The 22,673-nt window shown below is 48.0% G+C and overlaps 1 protein-coding gene across 4 annotated transcripts in view; it reads right to left on the bottom strand.

Moving 5' to 3' along the window:
• LOC108151074 (BAI1-associated protein 3) overlaps positions 1 to 22,673 on the bottom strand; it is a 54,193-nt gene that overhangs the window by 19,078 nt on the left and 12,442 nt on the right. For 3 of the 4 annotated variants that reach the window (XM_017279454.2, XM_017279455.2, XM_033387096.1), the window contains exon 3: positions 9,545 to 9,773. The exons of the other annotated variant lie outside the window; for it this stretch is intronic. The gene's annotated coding sequence lies outside the window, so the exon portion shown is untranslated. The remainder of the gene's footprint in view (positions 1 to 9,544; positions 9,774 to 22,673) is intronic. 4 annotated transcript variants of the gene reach the window in all.

Genomic DNA, 22,673 nt, shown 5'->3' with positions numbered 1-22,673 from the left:
TAGAATAGACCAAAGGCGGACGGGCTAAGAGTTGGGAACGATTTTCTCCGTGGATTGCCTCAGACAGCATTCCCTTGGCCACTCCACGTAGCATACTTTTCAGGGGAAGCACTTTTACTGAATGAACACCAAAACAGAAAAAAATAAAACTTAATTAAGCCAACTTTTTTAGCCACTGCAGACCTGCAGACCACCTCCCTAGCCAGCTTCTGTCAGTCGCCTGCCTGTCTATTTGTCTTCGATTCGAAACGTCAGCATTTTCGTTGGCTTAAAGGAGCTTTTTTCACAGCCAAAGCCTGTGCAAATACGGGGGGAAAGGGAAAGGCGATTGCATTTAGGCTTTTGTCGAGTCTATCGATTCTTAGGATCTATCGATTGAGTGGAGTGTGGAGTGGAGTGAATGAAGTGAATCATTGTCGGAGCCTTCGATTGATTGGTGAATCGTTTTGCTCACTTGTCGGCGGTGGCTCTTAATTGAATTTCTTTTGAAGTTGCGCCTCCGCACCAGACACTCTCTCTATCTATCTATCTCTCTCTCTCTCACCCAATTACCGTCTAATCAGCCGGTGGCCTAATGAGCCATTTTGGGGGTTCACGGCTAATCGATCTGCATGAATAATTGGACCAACATAGAGCAGCACCTGCCTGCCTTGAACGGGTCGTAAATTAGCTGCCATTTCAGCTCTGGTTTTGGCCACCAGAAAATACTAATAACAATAATTATACGACCAAAAATAAACGCAGCAGCAAGCACAAAAATAGTTAATTAATTAGTTTGTCGGTTTGGGCCCTCATTTATGGATGAGCAAATGGTTTGGGCCAAAATGAAATTGCAAATTGAACGCCGCTTGGTACTGCTTTTTTGGCCATTTTGGCCAGAACGTGACTGGCTTACTGGGCTAAACAGTTCATTCACGATTTCACCATGAAAACGTGGCTGGAAGCGGACACACTCCACACTCCACTCCACAGAAGTAAAAGAATCGAGAATCCAGAGAGTAAATGTGAGAGATTGGTAGGAGAGGGGAGTACTCGTATGGGTGGGGAACAGAAGGAGAGTGCAAGCAGATGGCAGCTGCTTCGATCAAAGCAAAGGAATGAAATGGCACTAGATTATTTACAGAAAGAGAGCGTGAGCATCAGAGAGAGGCGGCAAAGAGTTCAGAACAGTACAGAAAAAATAAAGAGAGTAAATGTGAGAGAGTGGCGTGAGAGCGTGCATACAGCAGAGGTTTTGATCAAAAGGAAAAGAGCGAGATGGCAGGAGTTTGAAGAAAAGAGCGTAAACGCAAGAGAGCCTCAAATAACGGGTCCCTACAGACCGCATGGAAAAGATCATTGATAAAATATTAATTAAATTGAATTGTTGTCGATTTAGTGATGTAAATACCCCAGAAGACCACAGAACAATTTCAACCAATTTCAGCCTGCGAACACGAGTTGATTCGGGGAGACTTTCAGCCCAAAATGCCATGTAGAAGAGTGTAATTAAGCGCACTCGTGGACAATGCAATGTATTCTGTTGTGCTTTTCCACTCTCTGTGTATGTGGAGTGGCTTTAAATGCAATAAAAGCATGCGTGGGAGTGACGCACCAGCAGAATTCGCAGTGGATTTTACTGCTGGACCAGAGCCCAGTAATGCCCAGTGGGAACTACAGTTTGGCAAACAGTTGGAAGCCAGCAGCAGCGGCAACAACAACAAAACCAAGAATAGCAATGATTGCCATTTGTAAGCCAGTGTGTTTGTGTGTAATCAGCTTGTTCATGCATGACCCCCGGAGCCTCTCCCTTTCTGGCTTCCGAATGTTATTCCGCTTGTGCTGGTGCCATAATTAGCGGACTCTGAAAATAATTTGCAAACCATTTTTGTTATCTCTTTGTACGTGTGGTGGCGCGTTGTTTGGTTTTAATCTCCCCACCCTCTCCCCTACCCCCACAAGGGGTATAATGATTTTGAACAGAAATTATGGAAATGCAGAAAAGGGAAGGCAGATTATTATCGGAGGAATGTGCTCCTGTAAGTTCTGTAAAAACTAGACCTAGATCATTTTTTCTACTTCATAGAGTATATAAGGAGGGTATCCAATAGCCTTGACCCTCGCGGCTTGCTTCTTCTTTCGAGCTCTGATTTGCTGCCGTTTTTGTGCTTTCCAAAATGCTAAAAATAAATCAACCGGGGGCACAAAAGTTGATTTATATGGTGCACGTAAAATTGCCATTAGGCGACAGACAAATGTATCGCAATTAAATGAAATGGAAACGATGGCAATAGCAATAGCAACAGCTGTCCCCCCACCCCCAGCCCCAGCCCCAGCCCCAGCCCGCACCATATGGGAAGGGGGAGTGGATAGAAGAGAAAGCGAAGCCAACTTAGACTTTAATTAAGATTAATTAGTCACTAGCCAAGCCAAGCCAAGCCAAGCCAAGCCAAGCCCCCATTGGGGGTAGTACTAATGTATGCCATAAAGAAGGGGCCAAACCGAGTCGTTGTTCCTTCAATCTATTTAGTTTTTATTAATGATTGCGTATACGACATGTGTGCGCCGGAGTTTTGTGCACGAGGATGAGTGTGCTGACAGCAACCCTTATAGACAAAAGTTTGCGCCTCGAGTGGGTGTTGGGGGCGGAAAGGACTAAATTAAATGTGGATTGCACTAATGTGACTTCCGGAATATACTGCTGGGGGAACTGTCACAATGTTGCGCTCTCTCTTTGCCATTCTCCGTCCATAATTATCTATTTCTGTCCATACAGAGAGAGATGAGGGTTCCTTCCTGCCTCCTGCCTGCCTGCCTGCCAGCCTGCTGTTGGTTTTGCCGCCTTCCAGTCAATTCTAGACACATTCTGTGACTTGATTTGGTTACCACACACACACATGCACATAATTGAAAAGCATTTCATTTCATAAGGCCCACCCACCTGTGCCAACAATCTTGCGGTGGAAAAAGTTGCGAAAACCAAATAGAAGAGGGAAAATTGAAAATTGAAAACAGAATTTCGCGGATTCAGTCAGTGGAAGTTGAGATACGCTTACCGGAAGGGTACTACTACCAGCCATAATATGAATAGCGTATACTCTGAGTGTACTGTTCTAATAAACCCTTGGACGAAGCTTTGATGTGTATTCACATATGCATATCCTGCCCACATCAGTACTATATACCCTTTACTCTTGAGGGAATCACAAAGCCACCGCTAAATATGAACAGGTCTGGGGCATAAATCCCACAAAGGAAAGAAATCCCCCCCCCATACCCCCCCACACACACACACACACGCACACACGCGCGAGCTGGGGGAGAAAAAAAAGAAGCAATTGTAAGGCAATTTCAAAGGCGAAATTATTATGTCGCTTTATGTCATTTTTTTTCCGCCAAGCCAAGCTTCTCCAAGGCAACCAGCAGATGAATGCGGTTGGCGCTCCCTCCCCCCCCCCACCCCCGCCAGTCAAAAGCGGCAGCACTGGTGGGCGTTGGGGAAAAAGACCTGCGACTGGGGTTAAGGGTAGTACGTGAAAATGACAAAGCAGCTGCTCAACAACAAACGGCAACGCATGCTGTGGCATAAAATTTATTTTCACTCCTGTCCTGCCCTGTCCTGCCCGGTCCTGCCCGGTCCCCCCACATGATATGTGGCTTTAAAGATCAGGGGGGGGGGGTTGTGCAGGGGAGCTGCAAAACCAGCAGTCGGGGAAAAAAAAAACCTCATTTACATTGTGGCAGATACGCCGGATTCGACATCTCAAAAGGCAAATGTGGGGGCTGGGCAGGGCAGAGCAGGAAAAACCGTGAGCCAAACAAATGTGCGCCATTCAAATGTCTTGCTTAGTCGTGTGTGGGCGTGGCAAAAACATAAATTACTTCATGCACGAGCGGCCGGGAGGGAGAGAGAGGGAGAGAAAAAGAGACACGGCGAACAGAACCTGAGCCAGATTCTAAGCTGTGCAACAATTATGAGGAAAATGAAATTTAATTGCCACCAGCCATAGGATAATGGCACTGCCGCGTGGTCCAGTATCCTGTGGCAGTCATAATCCTCGCAATGGAAGAGGAAACGCTGCTAGATTACCAGTCAAACATCCAGTAAAGTACGGGGGGCATCCATGGCAACGGATAGTTGATGAAATGAGCGTGAATTGCCTGAAACACGATGCAGAAAAAAATACCCTTGCACTTCTCAAAGAGAAAGAGAAAGAGAGAAACCCAAGTACATTGCAGGAATGGGAGCCACCCACTCGTTGAGCTTCTCGTTTTTCCGCATCATCAGCATTGGCATCATCATCATCATAAATCACCAGACTGCAGCATATGCATCACTTTCCACACTTTCATTCAGCAAGCTCTTTGTTTGCCTTGGCAATTTGTAGTCAGCATGTAGCCCGAGAAGAAGCAGAAGGACAAGGACAAGGACTCCCACATACTATGCTGTCCACTGTCCACTGTCCACTGTCAAATGCAATAAACCAGAGCCTTTTGTGTGGGCCACTACAAGATGCTGGAGCTGGACAAACACCACTAGCAGCAGAAGCAGAAGCAACAAGAGATACGACTTGTACCATGTACCATGTACCCTGGGAGGCCCATACACAATGAGGTGGCCAAGGAGGCCATGAGTAATGTGGCCCGAGCATGCAAAAGTGCCGAACCGGAAGCCCAAGGACCGGACTGTCTTGCCTTTGATAAATGCTCCAAAGGAAAGGGTCACCTGGCTGCCAGCCCGCCTGTCGGGTAAATTGCTTAATTTGTTAAGGACCAAACAGGGCCACACACACGCAATTTTCGGGCAAATGCAACACAAATTCAATTATCCGGCCCGTCTGCAGCCGTCTCATCGGCTATTAATTACAAAGGCAGGCAGCTAGCAGAGAGCAGCAAAGAGGGCGGGGGGAGGCGAGGGAGCTCCAAAAACTGTGCACTCAATGCACTCAAGGCTCCAACAAATCCCGTATTGATTAATTGCCAGTAAAAGCAACGTTTCCCAGGGCCGAGGAGGGTCCAGGGTCCCCCTTTAGGGAATTTTTCTTTTAATTAGCAACGCAGCAGAGAGTTGAGAAAAGGCTGAGCAGAGCTCTTACAAGTTTTGCGAAAAGTTTAAGGCAAAACTTTGAGCGACAAGGTGTGTTTTCTGTGGCTCGGCTTAAGATCTAATTAAATATTGCCTGGCATTTCAATCAAAATTTCCATATGAAAGGCAGTCGCCCCGCTCCGTGCCTCCATTTTCCGACTCTGTCTCTGTGGAATGTCCAATTAAAACTATCAAATTACGTATACGCCATGTGAGGCGTAGCCGGGATGCCTAATTACGAGAGCAGGCAGTGTTCGGTGGAGACCCTTGAAGGCATCCCATGGCTCGAATATCTCCTCTCAAATCATCCACTCAAAGGACATGGGATCCGGCTGTTTAATGTATTTGCGGCGAGGACAAAAATGTGTGTTTGGCAAATGAGGAGGAATACGCGTGTGTCTCGCCCCGGAAATTGGAGGCGTGTCAGCACTACGCACTACCCCAACAGACACACACACACACACACACACACACAGAGAGAGAGTGAGAGTGAGAGCGAGAAGCGTGCATAATTAATGCGACTGTTCGAGTGTTCTATGTCGCCTAATTGTCAAGTGTGGCTAGACCGCAGAGTGGGAGAGCGGGAGAGTGGAAGAGGAGCCGCAGTACAGCATCGAGAGCCAATATTTAATTGTTGCCTTTGACATTGCAACAATTCCAAAGTGGCCCACCAGCCACTGGTCCCTGAAGCAGGATCCGGTTGCAGCATTAATTACAAATTCCGAGCACGCTTCGCCCATTCAAAATCGATGCTTAGGACGGGCTGGGATGGCACAAAATTCGTCTAAAATGTGGGTTTGGGTTTGTAAACTTTCGATAAACTCTTTATGCTGTTAATTAATGCATGAACGGGGTATACAAGTTTTTCCTCGAGAGCTTCTCCTCCTTCCAGGAGCTGGGTGCCCACTGAACTTGAAAGTCACCTTGCGCTCACCCACAGGTTCTTCTTCGTTTTGATGCGTTTTTTGACGCCAATCAAAGCCAAAGGATGGCATATCCTTCCTATACCCCATACCCCATTCGAGCCTGGACTCCCTCATGTGTGTGCTGTGTGTCTGTGCGTCTAGGGACGCTTTGTTTGCCTCTGACATGTCAAACAACAAAAGCTGGAGCCAAGACGAACGAAGACATCTCCTTGCAGCAGACGCAGCAGCAGCTTTAACAGCGCCACATTGTTGCAAATTACAAGCAAATCCAGAACGGCTCAATGCACAAAATGTACTCGCAATGGGGCATTAAGAGCGGCAGATAGGGACACAGACAGACAGCGACAAATAGGAGGGACAGAGAGAGAGAGAGAGAGAGATAGAGAGTGGGTGAAAGGTGAGGATGGGTTATGGTCTTGCCAGACGTTCAACGTTTCCAGCTCGTTGACTTGGCTTTAAGTTCATTTTTACTGGGTTAGCAAAAGGCCATCATAAAAATTGCTTTTCAGCTTCTGTTCTCCCTCTCTTTCTGTCGCCCTCGCTCTCTCTGTCTCTGTTCTTTTCTTGTTGTTGGCCACACTGGGACGTCATTGCCATTGGCCTTTTATTCGTTTTTGTTTTTGGCAGCCAATGCCAGGTGTCCCCCCCTTTCCCCTGCGCTCTCTCCTGCGCTTATTCGCAAAGGTCCACAATTATAGGCGCTTCACACAGCTTATTTATGGCAGGTGCTGGGGGCGGGTGGTGTGCACACAAAACACGCATACGCCGTGTTGCCCGCTCATGCATACATTTTCGCATACAGCCTCCCCCGCTGCGCGTTTTGCCGAGAACATGAATTTTTTTGTGTACTGCATTTTCCGCGCTTTTGTTTGCTTAAACGCTCGGTAATTAAAAAAGTGCCGACGGGCCATGCAACATGGGGCAAGGGCAGTGGCAGTGGCAGAGGGGCACCGGAAATTTCCAGGATGCCTGGCAATTTCCAAACATTCTGTTGGCCAATTATGGGCATAGTTTGAAAGTTTAATATTTAATTGGTTTGGTTAAATATTTCCAAAATTGTTGTTCAACTTTTGTTCCTCTCTCTCTATATCCGTTTTCCAATCAATTTATCTCTTGATTTTTCGATTATATTTTACCTGAACTTTCAGGCAGACTTTTGTTGACAAAAGGAGCACCCGTCCCCGGCCCCGCCCCCAGGCCCTCTTCCGCTGTAAGCCGCTTCTTTTTTTTATAGATAATATTAGCCGTGTTTTTCGTGTGACGAGTGGCTGAGTGATGTGATGGCGGGGCGTCTGATGGCTGCCCCCAGAGATGTTGTCGACAGAACGTTAAGCGGGATTAGGACTTTCGCTTTGCGCCGCTTTGTTTCCGAATACCGTCAACATCATCAACAAGGTGACATAAGAGAGCAAGCAGTAAGCAAATAAAAAACACACACAAAACAGAGCACAACAGAAGAGAAAAGAGCGGAACGACGGAAGACAAAAGATGGCAGACATGGCCATATTTTGCATATGGCTTTAATGGCAGCTTAGCGGCATAAAAATAGCAAAAATCTCTGGGAAGGGGGGCCCGGGACAAAGGACAAAGATACTTGCGCACAAAGTAGCTCTTGTCTCGACAGGCTTGTTGTCTGCATGCCACACGCTGCCTCGAGGCGGCCAAAATGCGCGCAAAACTTTGAGCCAAAGCCCAAGCCCAAGCCCAAAGCCGTGGCCAAGAAGGGGAAAGGGGGGATGCCATGTAGCAGGAAGGGAGGAAGGGTAGCAATTGGTACTGTCGGCTGAGCAAAGTTTTTAATTAAAATAACCGAGCAATAAAACAGCGCAGCACAGGAAAACAGGCAGCGGGAAGGCAGAAGGCAACGGAGCCGGGTCTAAAAGGGAAATTAGCTGCGACAATTTCTCCTGGTCACATGTTTAACGCATACGCAGGACGAAGGACGGAGGGCCACCGATGGGCTGTGTCCTGCGACACAATTAAAATTTAACAGCACCCGAACGCCATTCGTTTGCTATTTTCTATTTATTGTACAATGTACAAGTACACGGGCTGTCGTCTCTCTCGCTGTCTGTACGTTTTTTGAATATTTATAGCGCAAAAAGGTCAATGCAATGGCCTTGAACCCTTCGTCGCCCTCAAAGCCAGTGAAATTTTGCGCTGGTTTCACGCCTGAGCTGCTGCTGGCCCTCTCGAACAGTCAAAGGACCTCCAAAAGAAATAGCAGCCTGGACCAGCGGTTCGCTCATTAAAAAATCATAAATCAAACTGCAGCTAAAGGCCGCCATTCATTTGCGCCTTTGCGTAATGAAAATGGGGATATTCTAAATGGGAAAAAAGTGTCCAAAAGTGAAATTTAAAAACTAAGATTAAAGCTTAAGTGAAAGGGAAATTTCACAGAAAGGAAAAACTGTGATGATGCGTTGGCGTGTGGCGGCCCCAAGCTCTGCAGCGGGATTGATTGATGACATGACGTCAATTTGCCGGAGCCACTCTAGTGGCCCCACAGACCCTCCTCCCCAGCGAGAGGGTATGCAAAGGGAACAGGCTCTGGGCATGGGCAAGGATGTGGACAGACCGAGAGGGACCACCAAGGGCGTGACCAGACATGAGGCCCGACATTTGTGACGGCGTTGACGATGAAAAGACAATGAAAAAGGCATTAAAACTGCGGTCAGTCCGGGGGCACCACAGAAACGAAAAGAATTATCATACAAGACTCTGAGGGACGAGCAGGAGGACGAGGATGAGGATGAGCAGATGATGAGCAACGACTCTCGCCTGGGCTGGGCGTTGCTGTGGTGCATGTTTTGGCTTGTTTGTGGGCGTGGCAAATAATAACAACACATACAAGGGGCCACAAAGGAGCAACGAAATGGAATGGAAGGAATGGAATGTTTCTAGAGGAAGGAAATAAAACCCAGCCGAATTTTCGCATTGATTTTGAGAAGTTTCGATGGGAAACCAAGGGGCTGGAGGTCTCCGGGAAACCATCGATGACATCGATTGAATTACCACATGTTATCCTTCGGTATCCCCCAATTTCACTGATGAAATAATTCTAGCACATTGCTGGGCCCCCATTTTCCCTGACCGTTCGCGTACAGCAATAATAATAAAAATATCCTTCCTGTTTATTATCTGCGTAGACTGAAAGCGTTATGCAGGATTAATAAAGTTTTATATTGTTATGGTAGTTGTTGTTCGCTTTCGCTCCTTCCGGAGCCAGCGGCTGCCACGAAAATTATGCATAATTGGTGTCACTGTCAGACCCCCACATGGCCTCCCCTGCGATCTGGTTCACTCTACTCTCATTGGATCACATCCCAGGCGACACGTCTGCCGCCCAAAATTTCAAACAGAAAAAGCATTTGACAAAACGGACACATTCCTGGGGGCATGTGTGGCAGCCTCTACGGCCTCCTGTTTAACGAACATTTTGCCGCACAGACACCTACGGAATTATGCAAACATAAATTAAAGTTTCATGTGGGACAATGCACTGGCTGGTGGGGAATAAAAGGGAATAAAAATGAAATTTTAAAGCACATACCAAAGGGGCAGACAAGTCGATGGCAATGGCGCATCATCAACAAGAACGTTGTCCCTCCTCGGTCTCCTACATCATGTTCCGGCTCCTGCTGCCGATGCTGCCGATGCTGCGACTACGGATGGGGATGGGGATGTGGATGTGGCTAAGACTGTGGCCTGAAACTGGGGACTCGCGGGGCTAAGGACTGAGGGCCCGTTCGGCATGCCCGGCACGTCCTCTAATGCTGCGACTGCAAAGATAAAAACCAAGGATATAAACCATAAGAATCGGCCCGGCAATTACTTCGAATGATGGCTTTCTAATTTAGGGCTTAATTTGTGTGGATTTAAGGCAGCGGCAGCGGCAGCCAGAGCCAACAAATATATATTTTTAAGCAATGCCATTCAATTTCGGGCCGAAACACAGGTAGAGCAAGCAGGGCATGGCCCAGCACTTTATAGCCACGAAAAACACACAAAAAAAAAAAGGAGGAAAAGGAGGAAAAGGTGGAAAAAGGAGAAGGAAATGCCCTCTAGCCAACGTTACGTATACGACGCCCCCCCCCCCAAATGACATGTACATAAATTTAATGCTAGAAATGTTTGCTCCCCCCCCTTCGCTCCCCTCGACACGACACGACACGACCCTGTCTGCGCCTGGATTCGTGGGTGTTGATTTGGGTCCCTTTTTTGTTGGTTTGGCACCGTCTCGAGGCACCGTTACATTTCCGCTCTGGTTGCATGAGTATCCGTTTCCGTTAGTTGATTTCACGCACTCAAGTCCGACAAAAAATAAAGTAAATTAGAAGTGCACGACTCCCCGAACCAGAATCAGAATCAGAGCCAGAATCAGAGCCAGAATCAGTTGGCATACGTTTTTTAGGCCATTAATTGCCTTGCCTCTCGAAAATCTCTAAAAAGAGATGGGCGAAGTGATGATTTAATGCCAAAAGCTGGCCTCTTTGGATTGATCCAAATTAAATTGTTTCCTTATGAATTAATTGTCAATTTAAATCTGTTCATGTCCTTTCAAAACCTTTTGGAGCTGCTGTCCGAATGTGGGATTTAAGGCTTGTGCACTTCCATGTGCAAAAACATTTTCGAATTGGCAAACTGAAAGTCAAATCAAAGCCACAGTAAGAGCCATAGCCAGGATGCCACAAACTACAGAACGCACGTCGCACAATGCCGTTAGTTGTTGTCGTGGATGCTGTTGGTCGTCCTGCCTGTCCGTCTAGGCAATTGCATACGCCAAAGGGAGAACGAATGGAAAAGCTCACTGCTGGAAGGCAGATAGTACTGCGTTGACCATCCACCAGCCACCAGCCACCATCAAATGGGTGGGGGGGGGTCTCCAGAAGCCGGGAGAGAGCAAGTGTTGCTGTGAGGGGGCACAACAATACACAGATGGAAATGTGCAACGCAGCGACGCTCCAAATGACACAACTGTCAAAGGGCTGACTGTTCCTTTCGGTTGGCATAGTGGCCCTGGAGGGACGTAGACATGGATGAGGATGTGGATGTGGATGTGGATGTGGATGCGGGCCTGGGAGCCAGCTAAATGCCATTTCCAGCTGTATTTTTGCACTAAAAGCTTTTGATAATAGGTAGCGTCAATATTGTGCCATGCTTTAATAACAATGAAAAAGGATACAACAAAAAAACAGAGAACGGAAAACGGAAAAGGGAGAAGGGAAAAGGAAAAAGGGAAATGGGAGAAGGGAAATGAGAAAAGCAAAGCCACAGAACACTAAATTCATTCTCTGCATTTGACGAATGAAATCGAATACCTTTTAGAAAGGAAGAGAAACAGAATAACCACATAAATTCATTTGCTGTGGGCGGGGAGGGGGGGCTGCTGCTACCCCTTTTCCAGGGTCATACATATAGCATTTCTCGTTTTTTTTCTTTTTTTTTTTTTGGCAAGAGCCAGGCTGGGTGCCCCCCCCCCCCCCGCACTCCCTTTTGCCTCTGCCTCTGCCCGGCATTTACACAATATAAACTTTACTCGTACAATCATCGCACATACGGCGTGTATTCGGGGCTATTGGTATTTCGGGCACGTAAAACATCAACGCATAAATACAGAAAAAAGCACGCAGCCAGGACCCGCAGCCGCAGTGGCGGAAGGAGCTCCACGGAGCTGGAAGTTGAGCCTGTCGAACGGTATGGCAAAGAAATGCCGTTTGCCGATCAGAAGACACAACACAACAGAATGCAGGAGCAGGAGCAGCGGCAGGAGCAGGAACTGGTGGCACAACAGAACGGAACATCGAAACATGTCGGGGCGCTGGAACACGTAGCGTGGGTGACTGATTGGAGTACAAGGACTGCAGAGTGCATCCGATTGGAACTGGTTCGCACAGCAGCCAGCAGACAGCAGCCAGCAGACAGCGATTGTCGAGCCATTCAACCAAAAATCTGATTCGAAGAGAATTCCGTTGTCAACTATTCAACAGGAGAGAGGATACATAATGTTCGGCTATAGATGTATAATTGTATTTGCCAGCCTGCCTGGTCACTGGTTCCCGTCCACTCCTTCGGAAACGAGCTGGAGATCGGAGGGAGGCGTGAAAGATCTTAAGCTCTTAAAGCGGCAAAATTGTAATCAAACAAATGGAATATTGACTGGAATCCAATTTAAAGATGTTCCCATCAAACTATAATTCTTTCGAATCCCAATATATCTCTCATGTAAATCCCTTAAGACATTCCGTTTGGCATCCCTGGCATATGTCAATATTTAGAACGAACAACGGGAGATTCCTCTACTGCCTGCCCTGCCCTGCCGTGTCCCTTTTTCCCTTTTCCTCTTTTAGGGGAAATTCAATTTGTTATAATTTGAAAATTTCATTTTTCGTTATGTAAATGCGTTCGATAAGCCGCACACAGACGAGTGCCCAAAACCGAAAGAGAAACAGAAATAGAAACACGGCTGAAGGTGGGGAGAGCAAGAAGCAAGCAAAGAGAAGGGAAGCGAAGCGAAGGGAAAACATGTGTGAGGTGTGTGGGGCAGGAACAAAGGAGTATAGGCGCAACAGAAAAGCAATTTGTGGCAGCTTAAATGTCAATGCGAAACAGCCACGATTTCTGCCACAATCGGCATTAGTTTGCTGGCGACGTTAGTTAGGGTCTCTATATGGTAAGCACCCAGGCCTCGGCTCGGGGCTATAAATAGAGCACGTCTTGGATGGTTTCTGGTTTCTGGTTTCTGGGTTTATTTTTAGCCAAAGGGCGTGCCTGGCTTGTAGGTGGCCTCAGGTTGAGCCATAAAAACAAAAGTTCTGTTCGGGCAGCTAAAAACAAATTGCAAACAATAAACCCAACAGTCGCTGAAGAGCGACGACTCCTACACATGTAGTATGCCATCACGGGGGAGAGATGACATGTCTTGGAGGCGTGGACTGGAGTCCTGGGGGACAGGACACGCCCCCCCCCCCCACAACCATCACCCCAATCAGGTGCCAAAAACTTCCATCGTCCGCCTGAGTAAATTGTCAATGAATTGCCCTTTGGGAGCCAGCCAGCCACCCAGCCAGCCAAGTGAGTCCTGTCTGTCAGTGTCTGTGCTCCATCCTCCGCCCACCCTGCTCTGTTTGCTGTCCATCGATTGTTTCTACCTTCGCAGACGGCCAGGATGTACACATGTAGGGATACACTTGTGCAGGGGTGTGTGTTTGCTTTTGTTAATGGCGTCCGTTGTTATTTGGTCATTGATTCGAGCATCCAATAAGTGAAATGTCCTTGAGCAGCAGACATTTCCATTGCACCTTCTGCCTGTTCCTGTACCTCCAGTACAGCCCCTTTAGGCCAGACTAATTTATTAAGCCGCACTTCAATTTCACTGCCCGCCACCTATTTTCTGTCAAATGAGAGTCATAAGTTTTTATCCTGCAACCTCTGGCTCTATACTCATCAGATGTGCCCTGCATTTGTGCGCTGATTCGACTCAGTGCAGCATGGCGTATGATTAATATGTACAAATCGCGTTAAAGCCTTTCACGAGGGGGTCGGCTCGACCCGACCCGACCCGACCCGACCGGTCCCCGAGCAGGCATTAAACCCTAATCCAGTGCTACATCTTTACGGAGTCCGAGGCTTCTATCTGCCACATAAAAGTATACGATTATTATTATTATTGTTATGTGCACAATTGTTGGAAAAAGAGCAGCCAGCAACAACAACATTAGGAGCATTTACTCGTAAATGGAAGCCCGATGAAATTTTGGCTCAATAACTCAATCAGATTTCGACACAAACACACCCGAACGGTGGGAAGGGAGGGGGCGCAGGGAACATTTTGATGCATGGCCAGGGCAAAATAAAATACACCAAAAAAATATAATATATATCTGGGAGTCTCGTACTCTTGCGATACAGGGAATGGGATGTGGGAAAGCCGGCAAAAACGAAACGGAAATACCCTTTAGAAAGCAGGGACTGCCACCCTGACCACTCATCCATCAGCAAAGCGATCGAATTTCGGCGCTGCCAACTTGGGTTTCAGTCGGAAGACGCCTCAACTGTACCGTTTGGCGTTGCCACTTGGGTGTTTATCAGAGATGCCACCCGAAGGAGAATATTTAAGAGGAATTCAGGCATTAAAGTGATCCAATTTCGGCGCTGCCAACTAGGGTTTCAGTCGGAAGACGCCTCAACTGTACCGTTTGGGGTTGCCACTTGGGTTTTTATCAGAGATGCCACCCGAAGGAGAATATTAAGGAGGAATTCAGGGATTAAAGTGATCCAATTTCGGCGCTGCCAACTTGGGTTTTCAGTCGGAAGACGGCTCAACTGTACCACTTCGGTGTGCCACCTAATCAGGCACCACTTTGTGCTGCCCCTAAGGTATATAGTGGAGATGCCACCTGCCACTCGGGCAAAAAGTGTCTCTCTCTCTCGGGTTTACCTTTGAGGCACTCCCCAGCCGAATATCATAAAAAGGCTGTAATACCCTCAATGTCAGTGTAATAAATTCGTGTTTCCCTGGCTCTTTGGCCATCCAATCCCACACCACGTATATATTACAAAATCGATGAATCAAAGTAAATTACCAGAAATAAATGAGATAAAATATGTGTAAGCGTGGTCGCCCCCGCTACCTGTGCCATGTATTGGGATGGTCAGGGCCTGGCTGCCCCACAATTTCCGTTGATTTTCCTTTCCTTCTTTGGCGCTGACTTAGCCACAGTTAAACGCGGGACAGGATAAGCCACTAGTTGACCTGGAAACAGCAAGCGGTGTGGGGAGGGGAGGGGAGTTGGCGGCTTGCTTTGGATTGGCAATGGCAGCGTTAAGCTAAGCCATTGCAAAATGCTGCTCAGGTGAATGGCAGCCACTAAAAACCGTGCGGTATGACACGTCGCTCACTCACAACACACACACACACATGCATCTCTCTCTGTCTCTGTCTCTGTCTCTCTTTCGCGTGATGCAGGAAATTGAAAAAGTTTGTATATGCCAGACATCCGTTTCAGCTGTTGGTCCCGGTTCCCGTTCGAGTTGAGTGCGCTCACTAATTTAATAAGCCAAAGGCGGAGAGACTTGGCCACTTTTTAGTGCTAGACACATACGATCTCACATCACACACACACGCACACACACCAACACACTACTAGCGCACCAAATTGCCACTCTATTCTCTTCTTGGGTGGGAATTCTTTCGGGCTTCCTTTGTCGTTCCCCAAAACTTGTTTGCCAGTGTAATCATATAAATATACGAGTATTCTTCGGCCTGCGACTGGGCGACTGGGCGACTGTGTGCGTGCCAAAAAGTTTTGCGTGTTTATTAAAAACTTGGCCCAGTTTTTTTTCCTTTTTGGTTCGCTTTGGGTTTTCCTCTCTGAACAACACGTCGTATACGCAATGCGTTCTCGTAAATATTACTATTGTCTGGTGGGCGCGAAGCGCAAAGTGAAATTCACGGTCATTCATTCCCCAAATGAAGTGCTTACCCGATTTGCTTTTCCCTGGAATTTGCAATGAATTTATTGGAGGATTTGCTGGATATTTTCAGGGAAAACAGTTGGAAGCAGCAACAGCTGCCACACTTAAAGCGATTTCGTGCCTTTAAGGAGCTCAGGAAAATGCCCTGGAGGGCAGAGCCGAGCACTGTGCAGGTAAGCTTATTGCTTTGTCTCGATTTGGATGGACGGATGGATGGATGGTTGGCTGGGGAGCACAGCGACTATGTGGACTATGTGGACTGTGGGGACTGTGGGGACCATGGGGACTGCACCCGCAAGTCCCTCCAGGCAGTGTCCACTTCTGCACACATCATTATTATTATGTGGCCGACCTAGTTTGGGGTACGGACTGGCGCGGTTCCTTGCTGTTTAATTTATCGCACAAACGGTCTAAATATGTTTGCTTTGCCCTTGCTCCTTCGGCATAATAAACTCATTAAAATGCAGCTCGCCGCTGGACAACTGGGGGGGGGGGGAGAGCTGTCAACGTGGGGCTCCGCTCCGCCGCCATATGGCTCCGAGTGGCTTGTTTTGACGGCTATTGTGGTTTGCATACGCCCACCCAACACCACCCTATTCCCCCCCACACCCTGTGGGTGCGGTCCCATTCCCTGCCACCTTTCGGCCAAGTGGGTCAATGTGCTTTGAACTGATTTGTGTCAGTCTGGTGCTTCCTTATCCGCAACCTGATCGAACCGAACGAACGGCTTTAAGTGGCCCCCCAGAAGATGCCTGAAGTTTTGGTCTGCTCATCACGTTCCTTAAGGCCATATGTCCGCATAGCCATAGCCATAGCCCTAGCCACAGTCGCAGATATCATGCATAAATTGAGCAGCAAAATCGATAAGGCCAAAACCATGTGTTCCATGGAACGGCTGTGGTGCTGGTGGCGCTGGTGGCGCTGGTGGTGGCTCGTAAATTATGCCACGCCCCTGCCATAACGAGGCCAATAATTCAGGAAATAATTCTCGCTACATTTTGCTCCCGTTTTCGGCCTTATTGTGGCCCTCCCAAAAGAGCCTCAAGTTTGTTTCTCTCTTTTCCAAATTTTATGTTTATGTTTGGTCCTTCATCGAAGGAGCCGAGATAAAATAGTGATAAAAATTGTAAATTTCTGATTTTGCTCCATTCAAATTTTGTTTGGGCAACTTCAGTTTTTGGGGGGCACAGCGCGTTTATTGACGGCGACAACTGACAAACAGTGAATGACAAACGTTTGGACGACAAAAGGCAGCAGCCATCAACATCGAAGCATGGCTCCAGCGGCAACAACAGAGCGGAGCATGCTGTAACTTTTTATCAAGTTATTAACTTATCTAATTCGATTATGGGTACCGGTGCCAGTGCCAGTGCTGGTGTCCTGGTGTCCTGGTGTCCTGGTGGCTGTGTATGTGGTGTGTGGAGGCTCCCGGGGCTCCCAGGCAGCCCGCCCGTTCGTGTCAGACGCGTTTACATAGCCAGCAATTCAATTAGAAATGTGGTAGCAGGCGGCAAGCGGCAAGCGGCAGGCGGCAGGCGGCAGGCAACAAAAAACACAGAGAGTGGAGGGCGCGCGAACAGAACAGCAAAAACAATGGGCAGCACACAGTCAAAATGGCTGCCTAGACAAACAGAAAGACAGACTGACACACTGACAGATAGACAAAGAGAAAAGGAGAGACAGCGGAGACAGAGGAGAGAGAGGGAGAGCAAACAGAGTGAATGACAGACAGGCTGGCTGGCTCTATCAAAAACGCTAAGCAACAGACTGGCAGCCAAGGACACGAACTGTGGCAGTGTGGCAGTGTGGCAGTGTGGTAGTGCGGCAGGGAGATAACTAAAAGGCATCTCCACAGCGCCTCGCTTATGCGGAAGTGTATTCATGATGTTGATAGGAAGATGAGTTAAATGAACATCTGCCAGAGTCTATGCTAAATGGAGGTAAATGGCCGCTTCCAAGCCCCTGCCACCCCACCACCCCACCACCCCACCACCCACATGCAGACACAACAAATTTAAACAAATACACATACATATGTATACATAATTCATTTAACCCGAATTTCTGGACCCCATCCCGTCTCCGTCTGTTACATTTTTTTGTATTTTTCTGCTGTCAAAGCCCATTAAACTGTCTCCGCTTTTGGGGGGGGGGCGGATAGACAGGCCCCTCAAAAATAAAAAAAAATATATATATGTATATGTATGTATATAAAAAATGAAAAAGTTGGCCATTTGTGTGGCTCCGCCCCGCTGGCGCGCCGCTTTTGTCAGTTATAAAGTTTTTAACCTTTATAGAGTGCGGGCATTGTTGTTGTTTCTGCTCGGGTGCTTTTCCTTTTGCCTGAACGTGACCAGAAGTTGGCACATCGTATATAAATATGGGGAGAGTTCCGAAAAAGAACAAAAACACACACCCACCCACACATCCCATACATCCCATACATATGTATGAGCTGTTGGCTCTGTAAAAGAGAGACAATGTCAGATTAAGTGGAAATATAATAAAAATGTTAAACGAAAACAGGCTCGAAAGAAGTGAAGCCGATGGAGGAAAAGTTTAGTTGGAACCAGTTCATGGCCGGAACCACAAAGAACGTCCGCCCCAAACGTAGCCGAAAACGAAAACCATTCATAGGGTACATCTTATTCGGTGCGGGTTTGTGCCAAAGTCTTTCTGATTGCTTATTTTTAATGGCATTCCTTTGTCGCAGAGTTTTGGCAATTGATTTGCACAGGACCCCGACCTGATGGTGGGGGCAAAGGCAAAGGCAAAGGCAAAGGCAAAGGCAACGGCAAAGAGCAACACAAAATTGTACATACAAAATATGATAATACAAGTTGACAGACAATAGCTGTTGCCGCCTGACCCCTGAACCGAGCCGGGCCGAACCCAACCTCCTGGCAGCCATCGGCCGTCGGCCATCAGCCATCGCCTGGCTGGTCTGCGCCATTGAGAGTTTTCCAATCAAACTTGTATTTCGGACCAACGTTATTGAAAGCAGCTTAATGCGGCAGTAAGCTGTCCATTATGCCACAACATGTACACGCTACTTGGCCACGCTACAGGAGGGCACGGCACAAGGGGCACACGGGCACAAGGGGCACAAGGGGCACAGGCATTCAAATTTGTGGGCCAGAATGGTGGCAAAGGGATGGGAATTGGTAGGTGGGGCCCCTTGCCCCTACTCATGCATTATGCGCATTGTTTGCCAAACTGACAAAAGCAACTTTTATGTTGTTCAAAATTTGGTTATCTACTTTGTAAAAAAGTTGGCAATAGACTTCCCCACTCCCCCACTCTCTTACTCTTGGAGAAGGACCAAGACATTGTCCATGGAGTACAACGCATAAATCACGCATCTCTCTCGGGTGAGACAGGTGCCTGTCCTCGTCCTCGTCCTCGTCCTCCTTCTGGGTTTAGTTTGGTGTGATCCTGTTTTGGTGCGTGGTTGCGTGTAACTGCATAAATATGATTGATGCTTTGGCCCAATAGCAGAGGCTTGTACGATTCCCAGGCAATGACAACTTCAATTACCATTGCCAGGAGGCTGGGCCCAGAGAGAGGGGGTGTGGCAGCACCCACACACAACATCTAAATCATCGGGACAAGTTTGGAACACCATAAATGCCTAAAACGTCGCATTGTTGCGCTCGAATTGTGTCGAAGAAAAGCGGAGACAATGGGCCCTGGGCGCAGGAAGCAAGGCAGGCACTCTCCCTCCCTCTCTCTCTCCCTCCCCCCCCCCCCCCCCTCTTTCCATCATTGTTACAGCAACAATTTCTTTTGTGTATTTGATATGAAAGCGAATAAAACAGGCCTTGTGCCTCCATCGGGGTCCTCCTGCTGGCAGTGCCTTCTGGCCACCCGTTTAAGCTTTAAACTTAATGTTTGCTAATATAATTAAGCGATTTGGAGAGCCTTCAATTTGCCATACCATCCGCTTAAGGATTTTTTAATTAATTTTTGTTGTCTTGTTGGTTTTTTCTCTCGCCACACATTACCCATACGATGTGTGGGCCTGGCTTTAAGGCCACACAAGCAGCAAGCATCAAGCAGCAAGCAGCGCCCCGACCATCGGCATTGTGGCCTCATGGAAAATGCAAGAAAATGCTGAATAAATCAAGAGATGAGCCGGGGGTTTCGTGTAGCAAATTAAAGACCTCATTGAGCTTCAAGTCCCCCCCCCCCCCCGGGCGAAGAGAGCCAGCAGACTTGACTTGGCTCGGACGGACACACAGACGAAGAGACAGACCTGGCTGACTGACTGACTGACTGATGGACTGACTGGCTGACAATGACAAGGACACCGCCAAGAGTAAACTAAATGCTCGACAGTTGCAACAAACGGCAAACAGAGGGCGGGAGGAACGTTGCCGCCGAGCCAAGACCAGGGCTCTTGTCGTGCTGCTTCCGCTCTTGTCATTCGCTTAAAAGTTTATGCCTCGTCCTCGCCCGTTGCCGCTGCCACTGACAGGCATGGCGCAGCGAGCAAGTTGAATCTTTCCATGTCGCATCTTGAGTACCATGCCCCTTCCTTTTGGCGCCTTGTTGGCTTTCTTGGCTTTCGTCTTTTGCCTTATATCCGGTGCCGCAACACTTCCTTTTTACAATTTAAACTAATAAGCCAGCCAGCCAGCCAGCCAACCATCGTGCCTCGTTCTGGGCCAACAACGTCATCGTTCTCATCATCATCTTGCTCATCAGGCTGGCATCGTTTTCAATTTTCGTTTCGACGCCCATTTCATTATGTGTCTCCCTCTCTCTCCCTCTCTCTCTATCTCCATCTCACTCTTTATCTGCATCTGTCGCTGTCTGGTTTCCTTGCATATTCGATAAATTTAAATTGACATTTGCCATTTCACAGGAGGATCTGATATATGTCCTGGACTAGACTTGAATGAGCACATCTTTGAATGCACAAGCATAGGGGGGGGGGAACCATGGCCAAGAGTATCCATGGGATTTTTGCATCTTAAGGACACTTCATTAAGCGACTCGAGGGCTGGCAATTCATTAGCCCATAGACCACTAGATGGTATGTTGCCATCGGTAGCCCCAATCTCTGTACATTCCTGTACTGTGCACACTTTTCGTTCTGCCCCTGTTGCTGCCCCTGCCCCTGCCCCTGAACGGATGCCCATTTGCCACTTGTTGAAACTCAATTAAGTTGGAGGAGGCGTCTCTCGGCACGGTAAAGTGTTGCGCCTGCAAATGTCAAAGGAAGCGCACAAATATTTGCAGATCCTTGGCAGCGCACTCGAGAGACAAAAGCGCAATCAAAATGTCAGTTCAGCAATAAATTACGAGTACAGCCACCGAAAAGTCAACTTGTCTGCATAAGAATGTACACTCTTTCCCCAAAAGGACTTTCACGAAAGGCCGAGGGACATTTTTTAATAATTATTATGACTGGGCGCGAGCGGGTGGCAGGCGGCAGGGGGCAGGGGGCGGCCCAGGGTCTGTGCATAACGTTTCACGCAGTGGAACTGTCAGTCCTGCCAACGTGTTGCTAAGAGATGGTTGACTCCGTGTGGCATTGTCCTGGCTTTGGCAGTGGCAGTGGCTGTGGCATCACAATGTTTACGTTATCTCATTTAACACTTGAAAAACTTTTCCACACACACACACACTTCTCCAGAGAGAGAGAGAGAGAGAACAGACTGTGTTTGCTGTCTTTTAAGTAGGTTGCTCTACCCCACACCACGCCACGCCACACCGCGCCGCGCCACCCTGCCATGTCTGGGCTCTCATTTGCACATTAACAGTGTGAAAAATTATGATTGAGCCATAAAACAGTCAGCTGCGCCCACGAGGACCCAGGCACCAGGCACCGGGCACCAAGCACCAGGTTTACTTAGGTCCTGTCTCCAAGGAATTGTCACATGTGTGTGCCGCCTCTGCCGCCTCGAAGGAGAAAGTTTTTTTTGCCTGCTTTTTGGGAGGCCATGCTTTCAAAGGGGAAAACAAAAGGAAATTTTCACTTTGTTCTTGCTTCCGTTGCTTGCAGCCAATGCCGATGCCGCTGCCTCTGCCGCTGCCGTTTCCACGCTTTCCCGCTTTCCCGCTTCGCATTTCCCAGCTCTCGCTTGAGCAAACAAAAGTTAACCAGGCGTTGGTCCTGCTGTTGCTCCCAGAAGAGTCACAATTAAAACTGAGCGACGGGTCTACCAACAGTTTTCCTCATTGTTTTGCCACTTGCTTTCCACTCGGTGTTGCCTTGTGTCACTTTCATGCAGCACAGGACGCTGCCTCGCGGCATCAATAATGAATGAGGAGCAGAGCTCACAAATGCTTGGAGTTGTCGGGTCTCGCGTTTCAATTGACTTGGCCCGACCATTAATAATCCACGGGGCATATAAATCAATCATGCGACAAGCTGATAAACATCCAAGCAGCTCTCACACAAATGTGTATCCATCGGAGAGTGCGAGCAAACAAAAACATTGCTGCAAGACACAGAACGCGTCCGTGTCCGTGTCTGTGTCCGTGTTCGGTAATTTGGTTTTGTCTGCAGCAGCATTTATTGGATTTTATGCCACTCGGAGGATTTTATGACACCGACCAGACCAGACCAGACCAGACCACACCAGCTGGTGGCTATTTTTAGTTATCCCCAAACTCTGCGCAACAGTTGGAGCTGCTGGAGGCGGGGGTGGAGCTCGCAGCTGAGCCTAGAGCTGAAGCTGAAGCTGTGGCTGAGGGCTGCAGCTATTTATAGACTGAAAAGCTCTTGGCCAGAGCGAGACGACTACATACCTATGTACATCTATGGTAATATATAGCTTTGCCGTTACGCATGAGTGGAAAGAGTGCGAGCCGAGGGAGCTATGCATACTCGTATCTAAGATATGATTGGGGTAGGATTCTACAACTTGCATCTAAAGTTTTAGGTGCTTTATGGCTTGGCTATGAAAATATTGCCCTAAGGTACAGTCGCACAAAGATTCATTCCAATTGAATTGAATTAACCTGAGACGCTCCTTGGCAGGCAGCTCCTGCTCTTGACTCTTGCAATTTAGTTTTTCGTGGAATTCCTTTTCCATAGTTCATGAACAAACGTCTTGCGTTGCCTGGCGAAATCCGATTCCGCCGTGGAGAACGTTTCGCTGGCACCGAGCACCGTGTCCCTGGTCCCTGCTCCCTGGTAAAGTATGCCATGTTTTGGCTTAACTTCTACGTACTGCTTAGCGGGAGAAAATATG

This window comes from Drosophila miranda, chromosome XR, assembly GCF_003369915.1.
Source record: "Drosophila miranda strain MSH22 chromosome XR, D.miranda_PacBio2.1, whole genome shotgun sequence".
Lineage (NCBI taxonomy): Eukaryota > Metazoa > Arthropoda > Insecta > Diptera > Drosophilidae > Drosophila > Drosophila miranda.
This window is presented reverse-complemented; position numbering and strand designations above follow the sequence as displayed.